This window comes from Rhamphochromis longiceps, linkage group LG19, assembly GCF_057381845.1.
Source record: "Rhamphochromis longiceps isolate RC_006_pf linkage group LG19, R_longiceps_female_GT1.1, whole genome shotgun sequence".
Classification (NCBI taxonomy): Eukaryota; Metazoa; Chordata; class Actinopteri; order Cichliformes; family Cichlidae; genus Rhamphochromis; species Rhamphochromis longiceps.
The window spans coordinates 5,595,311-5,617,578 of NC_140575.1; the positions used below are offsets into that span (position 1 = coordinate 5,595,311).

Below are 22,268 nucleotides of genomic sequence, written 5' to 3' on the forward strand. Positions count from 1 at the left end.
CAGATGAGTGCTAAGCTTGTGCTGTGTATTAAAAGAAGCACAATCCCACTTGGTAGGAGACCTGGGTGAAAATGGCCCCCACCACCCCCAACGTCAACCCAACCCCGTTCACAGCCATCCCACTCCACTGATCCAGCACCCAAGGGATGTCATAGCCGTAAGCCGTAAGCAGCCCAGATCTCAGGGATCCACATCCACAGTGGGGCAGAAACTATAGGGACAGGAAACCATTGAAAGTGCAGAGGGCACTAAAACTTCCACATTCACCCACTGGTTTCATTAGTCCAGTTCTGAAGGTTTTTGAAGTGTTTGCTCTTTCACGATCTTGGCTGCAAAAAACACCTACCCATTGGCTAAAGACTTTTAATTGACAACTTGTTAGCATTGTTAGTGGGGGGTTAGATGCTATAACTCATCCTCCATTTAAAATGATGAAGGTTTACAAAACAGACTTAATAGACTCATAAACTCAACAAGAAAGTATTTATAGAGGTCTTGATACATTCTCAATCATCCAGGAAAATAAATCTCCAAAAGTTGATTCTGTTCATCTGGACGTAGCGTTTTGTGGGAGAAACGTTTCGTCACTCATCCAAGTGACTTCTTCAGTCTCAGCTGACTGCAGGTTTCCCCAATCTTATAAACAGTACATTTGCATAATGACTGAAACCAGCCCACTGAAGGAACAATGGGCTGGGAGGTCAGTTCTTTAATCTTAATTATGCAAACTCTCACGACATTACTCATTCCATCAGTAATGGGGGACATCTAAAAGCTGACGTGTACCGGAAACCTACACATACGGATCAGTATTTAAGGTTTGACTCTCATCATCCACTGGAGCACAAACTGGGTGTCATTAAGACGCTACAACACAGAGCGAACACCATCCCCACTGACACAGCGGCCAGGGAGGCAGAAGAACAGCACATGAAGAAGGACCTGAGTAAATGTGGTTATCCCAGCTGGACTTTTGTCAAAGCTGGAAAGGCACCTAAAGAACACTTCAGCCGATCCAGGAGAGAAGGACAATCGCTGCCCAAGCGAAAACCTGTAGTGATATGTGTCAGGAGTATCGGAGCAGTTAAGACGCATTTTTTCAAAACACCAGGTCTCTGTGGCTTTTAAACCCCAAAACATGCTGCGCCAAAAATTGGTCCACCCCAAGGATCGGGTCCGCCAACACAAACAGAGTAACATAGTGTACGCTGTTAAGTACCAGGAGGATTGCCAGGATTTATACATCGGGGAAACCAAACAACCTCTGGCGAAGCAGATGGCACAACACAGAAGAACTACCTTGTCAGGCCAGGACTCTGCAGTCTATTTACACCAACAGGCCAGTGGACACTCAAGGATGAGGATGTACACATCCTGGACAGGGAGGAACGCTGGTTTGAGGGCAGAGTCAAAGAGGCCATTTACATGAAAAGGGAAAGACCATCTCCTAATCGAGGAGGGGGCCTAAGGGTACATCTTTCGCCATCTTACAATGCTGTGATTGCAGCCATTCCCCAAATCTCTGTGAATGGTACTCATGGCCATTGATCAGTAGTCTTTGTTCAGTGGGTTTTGGTCAGTGGTTGTTGATCAATGGTCATGAGAATTTGCATAATTAAGATTAAAGAACTGACCTCCCAGCCCATTGTTCCTTCAGTGGGCTGGTTTCAGTCATTATGCAAATGTACTGTTTATAAGATTGGAACCTGCAGTCAGCTGAGACTGAAGAAGTCACTTGGATGAGAGACGAAACGTTTCTCCCACAAAACGCTACATCCAGATGAACAGAATCAACTTTTGGAGATTTATAGAGGTGAAGTCAGAAAGTTGTTTTTCTATAGACTTCTATAAGACCAAAGGCTTTTTGCACAGGTTTGGCCATTTGGTGGCCTAATGATACAGGATACTGGTTTTGGAGAGTTTGCCCATTGACTAAATTTTTCCTGCAGACCTCCATGTTTTATAATGTCTAAAATTGTAAACCACTGATGTAGTTACCTTTAGAGGTGGGGGGATGGATGTCGTATCATATATCAATGGTATTGGATTGAGACTAGTGGGATAAGATCGATGCTTTGTTCTTTAACTTATGTAGCCCACAGAATTGTGTTGAATTATTTGCGGGAAATGAATAAACATGCGTTATTTATTTGAAATAAATTATTTGTCTAAACAAACAATCCCTGAAAAATCTGCAGGTGTTCAGAAAGCTGCTTCTGACTTAATCTTCTAAGTGTTCTCATGTCAAATTGCTGCATTGAATCCCGAGTTAATTTAAAGATTCTGGTTCTGACTTTCAGAGTTCTTGGCCACGCACCAGCTTACATCAGTGAACAGCCATATGTCCCTAGTAGGTCCCTGAGATCATTTAATCATGTCATGGATCTAAAACTGCAGGGCTTTTCATTAGCTATATCTTTCTTTTTAACTTTAATTTACTTTTGTTGTCCTGTTGTACTCTGCGCAAATAATAGGTACAAAGTGTGAAGTTAGCAATTCTCACAGAGCTGCAAAAATAACAGTGAACACCAGGTCAAAACAAAACTATCCTCTAATAAGCAGACACGGCATCCATTTTCATGTGGGAAAATACTTGAAGAAGTATTTCCCCACATGATGAACAGTTATTTTAAAGGTTCAAATCAAAACAAAAACATAATTTTTCTTTTCTCTATGATCCCTGTCATAATCCAGAAACCTCAGAGAAAGCTTCACAAATCTAACAGAAACTTTCTGTATGACTCAACACCAGCAGGAATCCATGGGAAAAATCTATTTTTGTTTCATTTGGCTCAAGTAACCTATTAAAGGGAGTAGAGTATGAGGGCGATTTATTAACTGTGTGTTTCAACAGCCTCACCTAAACTCTCACTGGACAGGCTTTTATTGCGAAACTTGTGATTATAAGGCAAACTATTTATTACAACATGGAGAACACTGTGTTTTTGAGCGGCCCCATTTCTGTGCTCTGTGAAATCGATCACTGATAATACTGCTTGCCCCATCTTCCTCCACAAGACCCACAGTGTTTATTTCCTGCAGCTGACATTGGATCAGCAGCAGCAGCAGGATTATCCGAGGCCTCAGAGCACACTGAAGCTCTTTGTGTGCAAATCCAAATATCACTTTGCCTCCTCAGTTACCAGATGACTTCACTAATCTGCTGTTAAGTGGTTAAGTAGCTTTGCTAGCTCTGAAGTCTACACTGAATGGAGTTATCAGAATACGAGTAATATCTGTCACGCTGGTGGCAATCAGCTCTTTTCTTGTTAACACAACTTTTATACCCTGCTGTAGAAGTCAGGTTCAGCATGCATTATGTTCTCTTACACTGAAAAGTAGATCACAAAACATTTTCAACTGGCTTTTAAGTTAGCTTTAGAGCTACTTTTTTTTGTTTCGGTATTGCTGAAAATTGCAATGATTTGTAAACATGGGGAAAGGGGGGTTAGAATGATCCAGAACAGCACTCCAGCACCTTGGGAAATTAAGTCTACCAGGGAGGTTAATGAATAATATTGTCAAAATAGGTAATTTTTTTGTGATGGCATGGATATACTCACTTTGTAATCTAGGTCTATTACAAAGGAGAGCTGGATAGTGTAGCGGTACACACTTTTGGAGCAAGTTGCAAGTTCGATTTCCACCTAGTATCCAGCAAGGGTCCTGGCTAGACCCCCCCATGCTAAAACCAAGCCCTAGAATGGTGCTGCCATGTCTGTAACCTGCCCGCAGCTAAAAAACAAGCATTTCACTGCATGTTGAACTGTGTATCTGACAAATAAAATTTGAAAAAAATGCATCTTTTTAAGCATCTCATAAAAATATCACCACATAATAGGGTTGTACCATTATCAGATCATATCCACAATAACACTGTCATCAATTTTTTACATGCTATAAAAATATCATATCGAAATATCATTACTATAACAACACCATGCCTTTATGTTTCCTACACAACAAAAAGACAATGTTGCATGTTGTATAAAGCGCTTTGAGTGCTCCGGGAGAGTAGAAAAGCGCTATATAAGAATCAGTCCATTTACCATTTACAGTCCTGGGTATGTCAGAGAGCCACATGTCAGCCTGCCACCCTGAAATGTGCTTCACCACTTGAGACAGAAACACAGTCAACTATGAGCCCGCTACACAATCGAGCACCACTTGAGCACTTGCTAGCTGGACCTGCTAGGTATATATGCTAGCTACTTTTGCTAGCTGCGCTCCATTTGAGATAAAGAAAAAACAGTGAATGGAAAAGACTGATGTATTTACACCGTGGAAAAGCAGGACTTTTTGCAGCTGGTTGAAAAGCTAAACCCAACATCCCAGGTGATTATATTATATTATTATCAATCTTACTATATGACAATATTCAGCAGGGTACTGAAGAATTACAAAGTTGCTTTAGTTATTGTTATTGTACAATGTTAAGCAGTTATTTTATACTTAAAATGCCGGGGGGCTGCCTAAGCTACTTCTGTGTTTACAGTTGACTTATTCTGGCCGACTGGATATGATCCTTAGTGGCATGCAAATTAATTTATAACTTCCTTGGTTGGTATTCTCTCTCTCTCCGTTAAAATTAAACTACCATAAAAATGAGAGACTTCATTTGCTTGGAAGTGAGTAAACTTGTAACTTCAATTATTCCCACCACTACCTTGCTGAGCCGCTGCTTTTGCTCTGAATGCTGCTGCGTCCACCTTGCTTCAGTAGATTCACACTTGAAATCAGGACATTTGTCATCAGTGACAGTAGCTCAGTGGAAAAGAAAAATGGAAAAATGCCCTTCATTTACTTGTGTAAGCTTACTAAGTATAAAGTTCGTGGACTAAAAAAGAATTAGTAACATTAAGAGATGGCGAAAGCAGAAAGCGAACATGAGAAGAGAGATTATTTTCAAATGTAAGGACTGCTCAGCAAGTGAAATTTGCTAAATTGGGAATGTAACTTTACTGTCAAAATTCATTTTAAAGTTTTTAATGATATATCATCCAAATACAATGTATTGTTGAATTATTTAACTGTGAAATGCTTTGCAAAATGAACTGAAGTATTCAAATTTTGTATTATTCAAAAATACTTTTTTACTCATTTTTCTGACAACATAGTATTTTATTCTATTGGATATAGTATTGCTATCCTATCCTATTCCAGTGTTTTTCTTCATTTTTGCTACTGTAACTTTGCACTGTTCACTTTCTGCTGTGACACAACAAATTTCCCTTGTGTGGGACTAATAAAGGTTATCTTATCTTATCTTAATACTGCAAACTAAATTGATTAGCTTGTAGTATTGTAGTGAATTTTACAATGATGCACTACTTGTCTGATAGAGGAATACAGCAGAAATGGTATACATCGTCAATGTTAAGTTACATGAAGGGTAAATGTAGTGATGACACTGATTCAGCGTTCAACCTTTTATACTAGCTTTATTGCATCTAGGGGTTGGAAAATATTCCTCGTAAAACATCTGGTTATATTTTGTTGAATTCCGTTGGCTAAACCCACAAAGAGAAATGAATGCTTCAAAGCAAAGGTCAGCTGATCACAACTTCATAAATTTTATGTGAATTATGTCTAGTTAATTCATTTCCCCACACAGTGCATCACTACACCTACTAAGACCCACTTTAACCCCTATTTGTAAGTGCACAGAATTGCAATTTACTACTCACTGCTGAGTGAACTATTGGTTGCCCGTGTTAGGAGTGGTGGTTTTAGACAGAACTAATATGTATGGTATATTTTTTCTACAAAATTATTCATTCATGTAGTAACATGAGTACTTGAAATTACACTTTACACCACACCTCAGTGTATATTCACTGATTAGCACTTAGTGTTTTTGCATGTTTGTGTCTGCTTTCTTTGTGCATTTCCACCGTCTTTGTCATTGTACTGTGTGCCTGTGTGTGTATGACCCCCAGTGTAGGAATAACAACATTATACTAACTGTCTCATTAATCAAACATGGAGCGGTCTTCCTCTCAGACATTAGCGCTCAATTAGCTAGTAATCTGGTGGCCACTCAGCTCTAATCAGTTCCCTGCTGTATTTAGTGGCCCATCCTACGTGTTCAACCACCACACCTAACAATAAAGTGATGGAAAATGAAAAAATTGTGTCTAATGACTGCAAAGGAAAGAAATAATGTTAATTAAGTTTTCAGCATACAGTGTGTACACTTCTGAGAGAGAAGCAGGAAAAAAGAAATTCAGTTTATATTTGGGTTCAGTGTGAGCGCCTGGCAGGCTGTCAAAGCAGAAAGGGTTTTTAAAACACTTGTCACGCTGTTTCTGCGCCTTAAAACACCACAGAGTAAAAAGGAAAAAAACATCCAAGGTTCTTTCTCTGTGCAAAAAAAGAGCTTTGATTCAAATGGCTTCTTAAGTGAAGAGCAAGACAGCCAAACCCCAAATGCTATTTTTCAGCAGTGATTTTCTAATGTATGCAACAAAAATAACAGAAGTTTTTATACTATGATTCATGTCGTGGTATATGCGCTAAAAATGACCTGGTATATGCCAGCTTTTATAGCTTGCTTGTTAGTCAACTCAAACCATTTGTTTGCTTGGAAATTTCATTGAGCTAAAATATTAGTGACATTGACAAACACTTTCCCCACACTGGTTTTTAACAAGAAGACAGTTTTTCCCTACTTGGGGAAAATGCTTTTTTTCATTATTATTTTTTCCCCAGCATCAAAAGATACTACACAAGCCAGTATAACTTGTCCCTGTTTTCTTGTGGTGTTACTCAAGGCTCACTTCTTGGCCCACTGCCCTTAAATCTTTACATGCTCCATCTTGCCAGTATTGACAGCAAACATAATGTTCATTTTTAATAATATCTGTCTTCTTTCATTCACCAGGACAAGAGCTCGAGTTACAAGTTTTTCCATTCACAGTAGATTTTTCGAAGTCAGTCAGCAGTGACACCAGGAAAGGACCTGAGGACAGGACGTGGATGGAACTCACTTTACCCCTCTTCCCCTAAATATGATTTATATGATTTATATTTTATGCCCTAAATTTTTATGGAAATTAGAAACAAATTATTTACAACTTTCTATTTAGTACTTAAAGTGTGTTTAATTTAAGACATTCCCAAAGCAGGAAAGTGTTTATAATAAAACATTATCTCTAGTCTTAGATTTTCTAGAAAATTGAAACTTTGTTGATTTATTTTTATTGACAAAGCTGGAAAAAAAGCTTTTAGCAAACAATTGCTTTTCTTAAAACTCAAAACTTACATTTAAAAACAGATGATTAAATGGCAGACATGTTAGCAACGCCTCTATTATGTATTTCAGAGTCCCAGTTATAAACAAATAGGGTCAGAGGCACAGGTTTTTTTTTCAGTAATCAACCACTGTTAGCCCATAGAAACGCCATGTATACCTTCTGCAGTAAAAACTGCTTAAAAATCTTGACTACCCCCCACTACTCTCCCATCTTTCTATTAATTTTTTGCCATTGCTACAATCAGGAAACTGAACAAGTGCCAAATATATTAAATATTATTAATTGCGCAAGGACTGGACAGCAGCCATGTCTGCCTCTGCGGCATTTTCTCGTACATTTCTGTACAGGACTTTATTTCAAGTTTACAAATTCTCTTTTAATAGCTTTTGACATAGAGAACATAGATGTCTCCATCTTTATTGTTGCTAAGCAACAGTGTTACACATGACAGTAAACCTGACCTCTGGTGTCGAAATTTTGGCCTCATGTGCCACCTGATACCGTTGCTGTCTGAAGCCAGAGTTTCTCTCCAGCTTTCGGTGACATTTACATAGCTGAATGTTTGTTTTTTCTTTTTGTTCATATTTTCCTGTTTTGTTTATTGACGACGTCAGGCCCAGTGTTGCTCATTTTGTCGACCATGTTTCACTTTGTTTTTAAACCGTAGCTGGAAAGGTATCGCGGCCTCTGTCACACAGAGAAAGACACGTATATACGTCCTGCTGTGATGTATGTGAGGGTTCATTTAGGGCTGGGGGTTAATAACCAGGCTGTCAGTTTGATGTGCATACCTGTATGTGTATCTATGTGTGTGTGTGTCTGTGTGTGCATCTGCGTATGTGTGCAAGCGCGTGTATGTGTGTTAATAATAGCTTGCTAGCTGTCATTGCAGATGAGGGGTGTGTGTCAAGAGAGCGAGCTTTAAATGCTCCTCGTCAACCCGTTTGAAGCACACAATGACAGGCCTGCAGAGCGTGTGTGTGTTAGCATATGTTAGCATTTGTTAGCCTCTCCTGTGAAGAACACTTTGTCGTACAAATGTGTGTATGCGTGTGCGCGCTTGCCAATCGTCTCTAAGTGGAAAACATCGTGCTGTGCAGAAAAGCAGCCCATGTCAAACTACCCATCATACCGCATGAATGGCCTGCTCTCTCGCTCTCTTTCTTGCTGCCGGCGCTATTATGAAAGAGTGAGCTGAAATATTATTATTCTGCTGTTATTAAGCTGCGCCGACATGTCAAGCTTAAATCATTAGCTTCTCTCACAGAAAACACCAAAGACTGTATTCACACAAAACACCCCAAAATACTCTTTTCATCACAAAAACATAATTTGCCTCCTCCTCAGTTGGAAAATCACGCTGAACAAATGTTCCATTTCTTAATTTTTAAATTGAACCTGAAAGTTGCAACACATGAAGCTTTCTTATCCTGCCTACTATTTGCCTTTATTCTCTCTTGGCTTCTATTCTCCATTCCTTCTATTCATTCTTTCTAAAATAAAAGTGTTTTAGCTATTAAGAATTATTCACTGTAAAAAAGTAGCTTGAAATGTAGCTTACAATAACTTTAGGTTCAGCCTTTTTGTCACTTATTATCTTATGACTGTGGTGATCACCATTTAAACATCGGTGGGCATTCTCTGTTAGATGTGTTGCAAGCCCACTTCTAAATGTTTACAAGTCTGTCAGTCTTGGAGTTGGGCCCCTGACAACTGCTTGTGTAATTTAAAATACACAAGGAGTACATCAGTTTGTGTTTTTTAAACTCAAGCCTAATCCACAAATCTATTTAACTTATCCTGGATTTCATTAGTGCAATAAAAAATGTAAAAGTTTTAAAAACCTGGAAAACATTAACATGTCAGCTATATCTAAAATTTCTGATTGTTTTCCTGTTGCAAATGACCATGGAGTGTGTGTTAGCTGTAATGAACAACATCAGGCCCTAAGTAACATACATATTGTTGATCCACTGAAGGCATGCACCATGGAGCATGAACAGCAAAAACTGCAAGGCTCTCCCTTAACAGGCCTGGGATGAGCCATTCTTGAGGCTAGTTACTGGGAACAAACATTGGATTGACGAGTAGAACCTCCACACCAACAGCTGTTGTCTGACAGAAAAAAACATGCTCATGGATAATCCTTGTCCCCCAAGATAATGTGAGTTGTCGATGGTGGCAGTATGCAAAGTATATAATACAACCAGTCTTTGGTCCACTTTTACGGTCCATCAGCCAGCCGCAGATCATAGTTCATAGATCATAAAAAGAGCTGAAGTGAAACCGAGTGTTGAAACTATTAAAAATGTACACTGTCTTTTAATTCTTTTTCATAGTTCGTTCAATCCCAGTGAACTGCGCTCTTGCTTCTTCCCCTTTTCCGGCACAGTTTTCAGCATGTCAGCAATAGACAGATGCATACATCATCGGTGACATGCAGTTGGGATTTTGGAGGACTGCACGGGAGCATGGCAGGAGTGGGTGAAAAACCCTTTCTGCTTTAGCGACAACTACTTTCCTGTAAGACCCAACCCATCAAAAAATAGCCAGAAAATTCTGATTTTTTTTGGAACTAAGATATTTATTAACCCTTATAACAAAAACCACAAATTTCTTTTTGCTATATCATGCTGTGTATGATATATTTTTATTATATATTTTTTGTATCACATTTGGTACATTTGGCATTTTTGGCAACTTTTTGTTAACAACAAAAAGGGCATCATAGGGTTAATTTTTTACTGTGCTTAGAGTGAGTATACTCTTAGGCTGCTGATGTTGCCCTCTTGGGAAATTTGTTCCAGCTGGCTTGTTCATATGTGGATCAGCTGGTGGGTACCAGTCTGAATCAGTTCTAGTTCGGATTAGTTGGCGCTGACAGAGTCTGCAGATGAAATTGCAGAGTCACTGTAAGTTGTTTTCATTCATATTTTCTGGGTAGACTGGATTCCAAAGGGATGAATCCTAATAATCTCAGAAACTTTATAACCATTTTTCTAATGCCAGACTTTCCAAAATTTTCCATGGTTTAATGTCAAGAAATTTACTGAACACATTTGTTCTGTCAAGTGAATGAATAATTTAAGTTGTGACCTTGCAAGGTGTACAACAGGTCTTTGGCAAAGAGCTGACAGAGACTCGACATTTCTTGAACACAAACTGCTGTACCGAAAGAATCAAACCTGTGACCTTAACAAGCACCTGGACCAGCTTGTATTTCCCTGTCAGTACATTTGTGCACCAGCACATCTAAACCCTCCGATTCTTTCTACGGAGCCCTGCCGAGTCAGGAGCAGCCGGTGTCAAAGTAAGCCATCAGCTGGATGAATGGCCTGCAGCCTTTTGTTCTCCCCCACTATTAAGAAAGACCATGCTGAAATATTATTATTCTGCTGCTCCGAAATATGTCAGATTAAATCATTACCTTTACTGAGCCACACACAAAAGGCACAAACACTGAGGCACTTTACAGGTCCAGTCCAGGATGTTTTTTGAGTTTTCCGAAATATTATTATAAAACCATTGTTAAACTGCTCGGCAACATGACAGCTTAAATCATCACCTTCGGTGGCGGAAAAATAAAAGGCGCAAATTTGCTGCCGAGATTTACAGTGTAACACCGGAGTAATTTGGCTTTTTTGAATTGTGGGTATCAGCAGGTTGCACGAGTGCATAACCCAAGCTCACCTAACCTCGCTGACTAGAGTTTAACATTCGTGCAGTCGCCTGTCTCATAAATAATAACCATTCAGGCATTTAAAGTGTCAGAGAGGAAGTAGGAAAGATTTCTTTCTCTTCAACCATAATGAAAATGCATTCGAAAACCACCCAACTGTTATAGCATGATGCAGTCACCTTAGAAACACAACATAATTGATGCATAAGGAGATTATTCCATTGCACCAATTTGATCGGAGTCTGTGAACGTGTTTTCAGTTTTAGTCAAGTTTTAGTCTGTTTTTTATTTTTTTTCTCCAGTGGGATTTTAGTTGAGTAGCAGGTAGCAAATCTACACCTTTTCTTTGGGTTGTTACATTGCATGATGTGAAAGCCAAAGTATAGAATGCTCTTTTTTTTTTTTAAGGAAAATGTTACTTTAATGTAAAAAGTAGCATTTGAAATCAGTGACTGCCTGAAGTCTGGAACCCACTGAATTAATCAAACGTTGTTTTACTGCAGCAGCTTTATGTTGCTGTTTGTAGGTCTCTGTGCCTTTAGTTTCAATAACTGAAAAGGATGCTCTGCCTTCAGAAAATCTTTGGCATTCTTTGGTTCTTTTCCATTTGCAGTGTGAAACTCTGTCTCGTCAGATTTACAGCACCGGGCTGAATCTGAGCAGAGTGCATTTCCACATACACCTCATAATATGTCCTACTTCTTCTATCAACAGTCTTATCATCAATAAACACTTCTAAACCAGCTTCATTGGCAGTCATTCATGCCATGCCATAAAATGTGCTATACTGGATGTTTCTTTTTCTTTTCCATAATCTCTTTCAATCATTTTTTGTTCAAGTTGATGTTGGTGTCATCTGTCCACAAAACATTTTGACAAAAGTGTGCAAGCTCTGTTAGATTATTTTGAAAGTCTAATCTGTTCCTGTTGCTGAGTCTTACAGTTTGCACCTTTTTGTAAACTCTCTGCTTTTACACTAATGAAAGTGCCTCTCAATTGTAGACTTTAACAGTCTGTCTTCTTGAGACTATTCTTGAACCAGAATGTCGATTTGGCCACTAAAGTTTTTGTTCAGTTTTTTCTTCCTAATAATGGTCCACCTCACTTGTATTTCTTTTTATCTCATATTGAGAGTTACAGTGAAAAACCAAAACCAGGTTCAACACTTGATATCAACTACAAATCTTTTATCTGCTTAATTTGTCTCAGACTAATGAGGAGAAAGTCCTCACATTGTCATTAAACTGCTTGTAAGTGAATATTCCAGTTAATTTTGACCCTTTTTGAGCCCCCTTCGGATGTGGGCCTATATAGAAAAAAATGCACAATTTCTAAACAAGCAATACTTTTGTTAACCATTTTAGTTCAAGCTTAAAGCGTACTTCAGTGGCATTGAAGGTTTGAGTCAAAGTCCACTATGGTGGTGTGGAGACCAACTAATCTGAACTGAATCTTCTTACTTTGTGAACAAAATGACCTGATTTCTCGGTGCAAGATCAGAATTTATAACTGACTGTAGTTGGAAAAAAAAACACATACCAAGAAAACAGTGCAAGCATAACATCCAGCATGCCAGTGTGAATTTCTCTTAATATTAATAAGATACCACTAATCATTATAATTAATAATATAAAAAATTAAGTGATTTTAGAAATAACTGAGCTATAAAGGTGTGGTCACTATTGTATGTAGATTTTTTTGGAACCTTTTTGTTTTCTGTTGTATTTTATCTTTCCATCGTTGGAACCCTGTAAATAATGAAAAAACACCATTATTGTAATTCTTCTTCTTCTTCTTATCGTGTGTGTGTGTGTGTGTGTGTGTGTGTGTGTGTGTGTGTGTGTGTGTGTGTGTGTGTGTGTGTGTGTGTGTGTGTGAGAGAGAGAGAGCTTTTGTCCTTTCTGTGTATAGTTCTGAAAGGGGTAAAAATAACTTGAGTTAAAAAAAGAATATTCAAACCTGGCTTTGTGTGTGAAGCAATCACACACATAGTTTAAGCAACAGTGTGTGCATACACAGCCCAGTGAACAGCTAAATGATTTAATCATTGTAAATAGGTGCACAAGACCTGATTTTGACTAATTTTCTTACCAATAATATTTCTTGATTATGTTTCAGGTAATATCAGTAACACAATCAAATAAATCTATGGACTATGTTAATGTTAATGTACAATCCACTGACAGTTGGACTAGTTGAAGAAAGCGGCCAGAACAAACTTAAAAATTCACGCATATATCTATGAAACATTCCAATATGAAATGTATTTATATAGTATGTTTAAAGGAAACAAGCAAACAAAGAATAAAAACAAAAAAATAAAGGTGATCAAAGTATTGTATGTGGGATAGGCAATTCCATAAATATGGAATAATAACATGAGTGTGGAAATAAAATGATGACATATGATAAAATAAAATACATCTGGAATTCCAAAATAACATTTCAATTTAAAAAAAAGTAAAAGGATTTTTCCTTTTTATTGAAAGAGGGGGGCTCCTGCTTAACTTTGAATGAAAAGACTCAAAATAACAGTGTCCCATCAAAATTTTGTGTTTTATCTGAACACTATTTTAAAAGACTTTTATGAAGCAGCTTGCTAATTTAACTTTGACCTCTGAGAGAGACTAATTGTTGAGTCTTTTTTAAAATGATTTAAGTGTTTAATAAAGCCGTGTATATTACTGCCTTGTTCTGCAGTGTCTGCCACAGAATAGTCCTTCCAGGTTGCCTGTGTTTGCTTTCACTCATATTGAGAACAAATTTTTAGAATGTTTCACGTATTAAAATTTTTAAAATTAAATTAAAAGAAGTAAAAAATCTGACATGCTGGAAAGCTGATAGAGGCTGGTTTTGTGTGACTCCTTGTTTTCCTAAATCTCTACAAAGGGATTTTTTGGAGTTGCTGGCTCTGTTTCTGCACCACACATTTCAACATGGAGACTCTGAACAGCTACAATAAAAGGAAACAGTTGACGTGATTATTCTGGTTCTCAGTGTTACACCTCAGCAGCAGCGAGCCGCCTGCGAGTTTGGATGCTGTTTGGAGCAGAAAGGCTCAGAGTGCGCCTACAGACGGGGGTGTAGGGCACAAATTCACACAAACACGTCTTCAATGAAACTCCACAGAGAACACAGATATTAACACAGTTGGCACAAGCTGCATTTTCCAATACAGCTGTCTCTGTGTGAGCCAAGTTTTTAGTGAGAGCCGTGTGTCCAACTGGCTGCTCAACAATAAACTCGTTGCCGTCAATCAGACGATCTCTAACAAATGTCACCTTGTTTTCAGCTGCACACTCATACTATTTGTCTTCTGGGGGCTCTCACTGTCATTTTGCAGTTTTGAATTGCCACACTGCAGCAATAGCTAGCTTTGTTCTTTAAAGGACCATCTCAGTGTTTATTTTTGCACCATTATCCAAAGCTTTTTAGATTGAAAATCTTTCTTTCTGTTACCTTCCAACCTGCTAGTGAAGTCCATTTATTTCAGTACAGTGCGACAACATGCTGAAAGCCGAAACGTGTTTACTTCTTTGCAAAACTTGTGTGTGAATTAAGTCAAAGTCGAGATTCCCATTAAAGTTTTTGCAGAAGAGATTGATAGATTGCTAAACAGGTGTACTGGCCAAATGCAAAAGCTCAAGGGGACACAATCTGAAGTGATTTGCAACACAAAATGGGATTCAAAATTTCCAACAAAGAGAAAAAGTGACCAGAAAGAGTTGCAAAATAAAAACAAACTAGAACACAAGATGTCCCCAGAAAGAGTACAAAATGTCCACGAGGGAACAAAAAATGTAGGATATCGATAAGAGGTGCAAAATCACCATAAAGAAACAGAAACTGACTGGGAAGCTATACAAAATGAACACAAAATGTGCCAAATCACCATGAACAAACACAAAATTACCAGATAAAGGGCTGCCTGACTTTTAAAGACTGTAACTAATGGGGATGAAATGTTTTTGTCCACTGAGTTCGGGAATCGCAATCCATTTTGGCTAGTCGTCGCCATGTCTTTGTTCACCAAATCCAAATCAAAGATAGACTAATAGGTGATAAGGAAGAGAACACATTAACTGAAAAAGCACCCAAATGACCCCTGAGAAGATCAACAGAATGTCACGATACAGAAAAAAAGCTATGTAAACAACAAGGCTAGTATTACTACGAAGGGCTGATCCATATAAACACAAAGAATGGTCACTTTATTTTTAGGAGCTACCGATGCTTGAGTTCCATGATATTTTCTTAAAAACCATTTATGGTGAGAATACAAATGTCTTACAAGCTCAAGGTCACATTTACATGTGTCAGTCACAGAGCCATGACTCTGTGATACATACATACGAGCATTTTTTGCAATAAAATCTCTAAACACTTTATTTTATTAACTCTTTCATACTGTATTGAATATTTCTGCCTTTTTGAATTATTTATTTCGATCTCATATCATTGTGGACAACCTTGTAATGCATAAACTTTGACTTGATATTAAATATAGCATTTTAATAATATACTACATGTATATATTATAGTTGCGCTAAACTGCGTAGTTTAGCAATAGTTTTGTCATTTAATATGAAATAATATCGCATTACAAGAATTTGTGTTATAGTGCAGCAGCAGATGCAGAAGCTTGTATTCTCTTTGTTTTCCATTAACCGCAGCCACAAAGACTTCTGCGTATCCAAGGTATAATGATGGTACCCAGTCAGGATCACACTGTCGCGTTCCAAAAGCTGGTTTACCTAAAACAAACGAATAAAGTTGCTGTTTGCATTACCTATGTAACTATGTAACAGTTAGATATGTGCCTGAAGTGCAACAGTGTCACCCAGTCAGGATCACAATGTTACATTTCAAAAGCTGTTTTTTCAAAATCTAAAGCACAAAATCGTGCTTTGATTCCAGCTATTTTGCCATGTAGCTACAAGCCAAGATAACTAAGGTTTGTAACGTAGCAACACATATTAAATGTGTTATAATGATAACGTACCAGTATATATACAATGCCAGTTTCCAAAATGTTGTTGAAGGTGATGATTTTCCTTCTTCCACCTGGTGTCTAAATCATGCATTGTGGGCTCTGTGACGCTCAACTCATTGGGAATTTTTCACTTTACAAACTGGAACATTTTAAGACTGCAACAATACCTTATTTATATCTGGCAAAATTTGACATTCATCACAGTAAAAGAGTTTTTGTACTGAACCAATGATTACAGTTGTTACATCTCCCCAAAAAGGGATGAGGGGAGAAACAGTGGTATGATTGGGACAAGAAAAAGCCAAACTTCTCTGGCTAATGTCAATTTCTTTTGACAATTTACTTTACACTATATATAGAAAAACTTTTCTTTTTAAAATTCCCTCCTTCTGCACTTTTCTTTTGTGATTTTAAAGCTGAGAATTTAACTGCCAGTGTAAAATGTAACAAGTGCTGGTTCAGCATGCCCCTGTTTTTACCTTTGAAGGATAAATGCTAAATTAGTGAACATCAATCTCTTCAAATCATTCTGCTTCTGCTGCATAAGACCAGTTCGAATAATTAGATCTGCTGACATCAGCTCATTTGTTACTTTTCCTTGCAAGAGAATCCCATACGATATTTTGAAAGAAAACTTGTGCATTTATTGTTAACTGTGGCACCCAGTTGTTAAATGAAAGACAGCAGCATCCTTTTTTAATGTTTTTATATTAAGAAAAAAATCTCAATTTGAGAGAGCTGTGACATATAAATGCAGATATTTTACATTCATACTAACTCTTAAAGTACATTGTCCTAAATCCTGTTTCCTGTCAGGACTCTTTCACATAACGTCATGCTATACCTCTTTAAGGGATTTTGCAGTCAGTTCTGCATATCACCCATGTTCTTCAAAATCTGTACCAGTGTGATTCACCATTTCCCAAGCATCCTCTCCTACTCTCGAGAACTGTGTTAAACACTCTGGTCAAAGTCTACTGGAATGTCTTTACTGCAGCTGTCTTCAGTTGTTGCTTGTTTGTGGTTTTCTCTTCCTGCAGTTTTGTCAGCTAAAAGTATATGACAACATGGGTCTCTTGGTTTGAGATCATCAAACTTTTGCACTGTGATGCACTGTCTAATCTGTTTTTTAGCATTCTTCAGACTTTTGTCTTCCTGTCATTCTGGTACAAGTTAATATAGCTTTCATCCATCCAAAGATTTTTTTTTCCTCAAAAACTGAACAGACTCTTTTATATGTTCTCTTGCAAGTTTAATCTTGTGTGGAACCACTAATATTCAACTTGCTAAAACCCCACTGTATTTCTATTAACAACAACATCTCTTGATTGCAGACTTTAATAACCACATTCCTATCTCCTTTAGTGTGTTCTTGACTTGAGGCGTCTTTCTATTTGATTTTTTTTCTACTTGGATAAGTAGTAACCCCATGTGGTCTAAGCCATTGTCAGAGGCGACGTTAATGGTTACTGTATCAAAATTCAGAATATTATATATCAGAATATGTAACTTTTTATTTTATTTTATTTTTTACAATTTGAACTGACACACATCAAAAACTATCAACATTTTATCCAAAACAATGTACTTTTTTCATTAATTACAAAAGGTAGGGTTGATTTCCTGGGGTGGGGTTGGGGGTCATCATCAATGTTGACCTAGAAGAGATGGATGGATCAACCCCAAACCATATTTTTTAAATTGAAACATGCAAAATTAAAGCCTCGATTTTACTATCTGCTGGTCGACTAAAGACCTCTTGAAAAGAGTCATGTAAATTTCATCATAAGTCAGTGAGCGGACATCGGTGTACCTGGCTGTTTTTATGATCTGCTGAGAATTCAGATTACAATACCCTAACTATGAATGCACCCTGAGTGCAGGAATATTACAGGAATGAGTACTCAGTCATAGTTTCTCCAGCTCTCTGTGTCTGAAAGGGTCTTTTGTCTGAATAATAAGTAAACCATTTTACTGGTCTCTTACACAACTTTCCATCAACACTCACAGAGGAAGCATCTGTAGATCTTCAGTTTGACAACCAGCAACTCAGCAAGGGCCTTAGGCCTTCACTATAGTCCTGAACACCTGCCACCCTCTAGAGGATGATGAGCGATGGGGTGACCATCAGGCAGGAGTCCAGCACCTTTTGTTCCTCACTGGTAGGAATCAGCTTACTAATGTCTGTTGGAAGAAGTGAGTAAAAAAGTTTCAAAACAAAGTTATGAAATATCCCACTAAAGAAAAAAGGCATTTTAAACTACTTAAAAATGCGAAAAAGTGGAGGACTGATGAAAGATGATAAAAATGGACACAAAGTGAGTATGAGTAGAAGAAGGATTCAAGGAATGAGAGGTGGAGAGCTCTGAAATGAGGACAGGAAGAGAATGAGAATAAGAAAGTGGAGGTCTCTCCATTTGATAGGAGTCTCGAGCTGACACCATTTAGATCTCCTTTCACATCCTTTACCTTTAATCATGTCTCCTCTTACACACCTTCTTTTCTGTCCTTTTTACTCTCCTTTTTTGTGTTTTTCCTTGTCCCTCATTCCCTCCTCCCTTTCCCTGTGTTCTCTTCTTTTCCTCTTTCATTGTCTCTTTGCTTCTCCCTCATAGCCTCTTTTAAGGTTTCTTCCTCACTTCCTTGTATCCTTATTGAACCTCCTCTGATTCTCATTTCTTTTTCACTTCCCACCTTTCACCTCGTGTTTTTTCCTCCTTATTTCCTTCTTCGCCCTCCCCTACTCTTTGGCCCTCTGTGTTTCCTTCCTACATTCCTCTTTTCCCTCTCTTCTGTTTCCTCATCTTTTGTCCACTTTTCACCAGTTCCACATGTTTGTTGTTTCTCTCCTCTTTTATGGTCTCCTATTTCAGTCATCTCCTGCTTGTCCTCCCTAAATTATGCCGGTCTCCCCCTGCCTCCTGTTCGCTCCTCCTCCTGGTTGGGGGTCTGTATTGTCCCCTCTTGGTGCTCTGTGGGAACAGCTCCTCTGTTTGTTGGCCAATAGGTCCAATTCAGCTGGGGCCTTTTCAGAAAGACCAGCACCACAAAAGCTAACGGGAAATGACGCCCCTCCACTCCATCCCCCCAACCTTACCCAACTGCCCATCAACACGCCCTCCCCCCTCCTCTCCCACTGAGGCCCTCTAAGTTTGTTTAAGAGATTGAGTGTCTAAAGAAAGAGACAGAAAGAGAGAGGGATGGAGAGAAAGCGTCCGCCCATTAAGGTAATTATATAGAGCCTGTGTTCCTGTGAGGGCCCTTAATTGATGTTAATATTTGTCTAATTGGGGGGATTGGGGAGAGGAGGAAGGGTGGTGGGGTTGGAGGTGGCAGAAAGAAGGAGGTGAAGGTCCTCGTCAAAAGGTCCTTCTTCCTCAAAGGACAGGGAGCACTTTTCAGTCTTCCCCGCATCTTTCCCTTCTCTCTCTCTGTCGTTCACACCTTCCTACAATAGCTGTCACCTCCAGCTTTCTCACATTACCTTTTTTTACCCTCCTCCGATCCCTCTACACCACAACCTCCACCCTTCCTTCCCCCTCTGGTCGGCCTTGTAGGCTCTCACAGCTCCCACACCGACCTGATTAAATTGTGCTATTAGAGCTAAACAACAAGAAACTAAACAAATCAAGACCAGCCACATTAAAGTTCAGTTCACTTAAGTTATGACAAATATTTTCTCACGTTACTCTGAACTTTTACTTCAGTAAAAAAAATCTGTTTCTGTTCTGTAGTCTCAAGTCCTGTACTGAATTTTGTTTTTTAAGGTAGAAAAGATTACTCAATGTGAGTCACTCATGGTTAGTATTATGCTACAATAATTATTTTTAGTAGTTCTTTTAATAATAATGCATTTTAGATAAAGCAAAACAGCAATCTTAACAAATAGGAGAGGAAATAAAATACAAATATATTAAAAAGTTGGCAATGTAGCACAATAAAAACTAATATAGTAAGATAACAAATAGCATAAAATCATATACTTTTTGTGGAATGCATCTCTATTCATACATTCTGATGAATTTATTGAATTTACAGACTTGAAGGACATTTCATAATAGAAATGAAGATTAGAAATACTCAACATGCTTGCTTCTCATAACCTTTTAAAACTGTCTTGTAACCCCTTCAGTGCCCAGTCTGGGAACTAGTGCTGCATTGTTTTCTGATATAATTGGAGGAATTTTCAAAGTTTTTAAGGTATCTGTTTCTGACATTCACGAATTCATTGCAGCATATCAGATAGCAGAGCAGTGAGTTTAACGTGTGCTTTTCAGTATTGACAAAAAACACATAAAAAATAAATAAAAAGAATTTGTTTTTACAAACTGTGACTTCATTTACCTGGATAATCCACAAAACACACCAGAGGCCAATTTCACAGGAACTACTTCCTACCAAAAAAACTGTTGATTTTCAATGGCACAGAGAAAACAGCCAAAAAACAAGAAACAGAAATTATTCATAATTGGAGTTCTGTTGGTTTCCAGTAAAACTTTAAAGGGGGGGCTATTGTTCCTTTTCCTACCTTATGTTATGTTTAGACTGTTCATGGATGCTCATATTAAACTTGATCAAAGTTTGATACCCCGAGGTCAGTGTATGTGCAAATAATCCCAGTGAGCAAAACATTCAGGCTCCAGGCTCATATAAAAGGCTGGTTCATACTACTCCTGGATTTGTATGTCATGAATAAATATATCCCTAATATTTTTAATAAAACAGCCCTTCCTGTCACCACAAAGACTTCACTCATCTCTTACTCAAACCTTTGGTTTACGAGGGACAACCAATCAGAAGAAAGTTAGTTTAAAGAAACAGAGAAAGATCCCAAAACTGCTTAAGAAAGAACCAAGAAGCTCCATAAAGGGTCAGTATAAAATAACTCGTGATCTTTTGCAACTGTGAACAATAAGGGCATGAAAATGGAAAAGATTATACCAGGTCTCCTTTAATTTTCCATTTTAATTTTAAGATTAATGGCATAATGAAATAAATAAAATATCATCTGTACTGAAAACAAAAACACACTTCACTGCTATATGTTTAAAAAATAATAATAATAATGCCAATACTAATAATACTAGAGTTGAGTCTATAAGTATTTAGACAATTGTAATGGACAAACAGCTGCCAGCTGAGACTCCTTTCTTGTCATTCCATGATAAATTAAGGAGATGCAGATGTGAAGATCATTCCAAGTATTTGGTAGCTGTTCACAGGAAGTCTGAATATGAGACCCAAAGAAATGCCAATGTAAGAGGGATTTCATTAGACTGACAAACCAAAACTAGCATCAGAGAGACAACAAAAACTTTAGGAGTGGCCAAATCAACAATCTGAAAGATTTATAAAAAAAACAAAAAAACAAATGCACTGGTCCCAACACTGAAAAGCCTGGAAGACCACTGATGATTGCACAATCTTGTGTTGTCTTCACTTTGCAACATAGAGCAAAGTCAAGACCACTCTGGGGTTAGGAGGAATAACCCCAGAGTTGTTGAATTGTTTTAAGTTAATTTGGCACTATATACCCACTTCAGCGGCTCAGTTATTTATGCATTCTATGATATTCTCTCATTTTTCATACTGTATGACAGTTTGGACCCAAGCAGCACCATCTACAATTCAGCCTGTGGTGTCCTTATATAACCAATCTTTAAAAATAATGGATAAAAAATCTGTTCGGTGGCATCACTGTCACATTTTAAAGAAATATAATCTACTTAGTTTTAAGAGTTTTAATCATTTGTGTTTTCTTAAATTAGTTTTTAAATGTATGAATAGGATGACCCCAGAGTGTCTCAATAGATACATCCAGAAACAAGATAGTAATCGTATTACTAGGAGTAAGGTGAACGGCAACTGCAAGATATTATATCGCAGATCTACATTCGGTCAGTCAGCTTTTTCTATAAAGGCCTGCCATTTGTGGAACACACTTCCAACCGATATCAAATTGATTACAGACATTAGATGCTTTACATTGAAGGTCAAAGTGTGGTTAAAGGGAAATCAAAGATGTAGTAAATTTAACTAATGATTTTAATTTTATTTTAAATTATTGTCTATTAATTGTAATTGTATTTATGATGTAATTTGGTTTTATGAAAATGTATGTTTTATTGTAAAATGTATCTATTTAGATTGTAAGCCCAACAAGGGACAATTGTTGAAAATTAGCAGTAGCTATAAACCTGTGTGCGGCACATCAGTTTCATGTCTTGCACTTGAACTATGTTAAAATGCACTGTCACTTTTAAATAAATAAATTCAAATTATTGTCAAAGTTTATGAGCAACAGAGGCCTTCATTAATGGAAGGGGGGGGGGGGGTAAAC

The 22,268-nt window shown here is 37.8% G+C and overlaps 1 long non-coding RNA gene across 1 annotated transcript; it reads right to left on the minus strand.

The window, feature by feature from the left end:
• Window positions 1-17,034: 17,034 nt before the first annotated feature.
• Window positions 17,035-18,747, minus strand: LOC146646066 (uncharacterized). The gene is made up of 3 exons (XR_014908706.1): window positions 18,398-18,747; window positions 17,937-18,112; window positions 17,035-17,586 (listed from the first exon to the last, which is right to left on the minus strand). It is a non-coding gene; the product is annotated as an uncharacterized LOC146646066 (long non-coding RNA).
• Window positions 18,748-22,268: the final 3,521 nt, after the last annotated feature.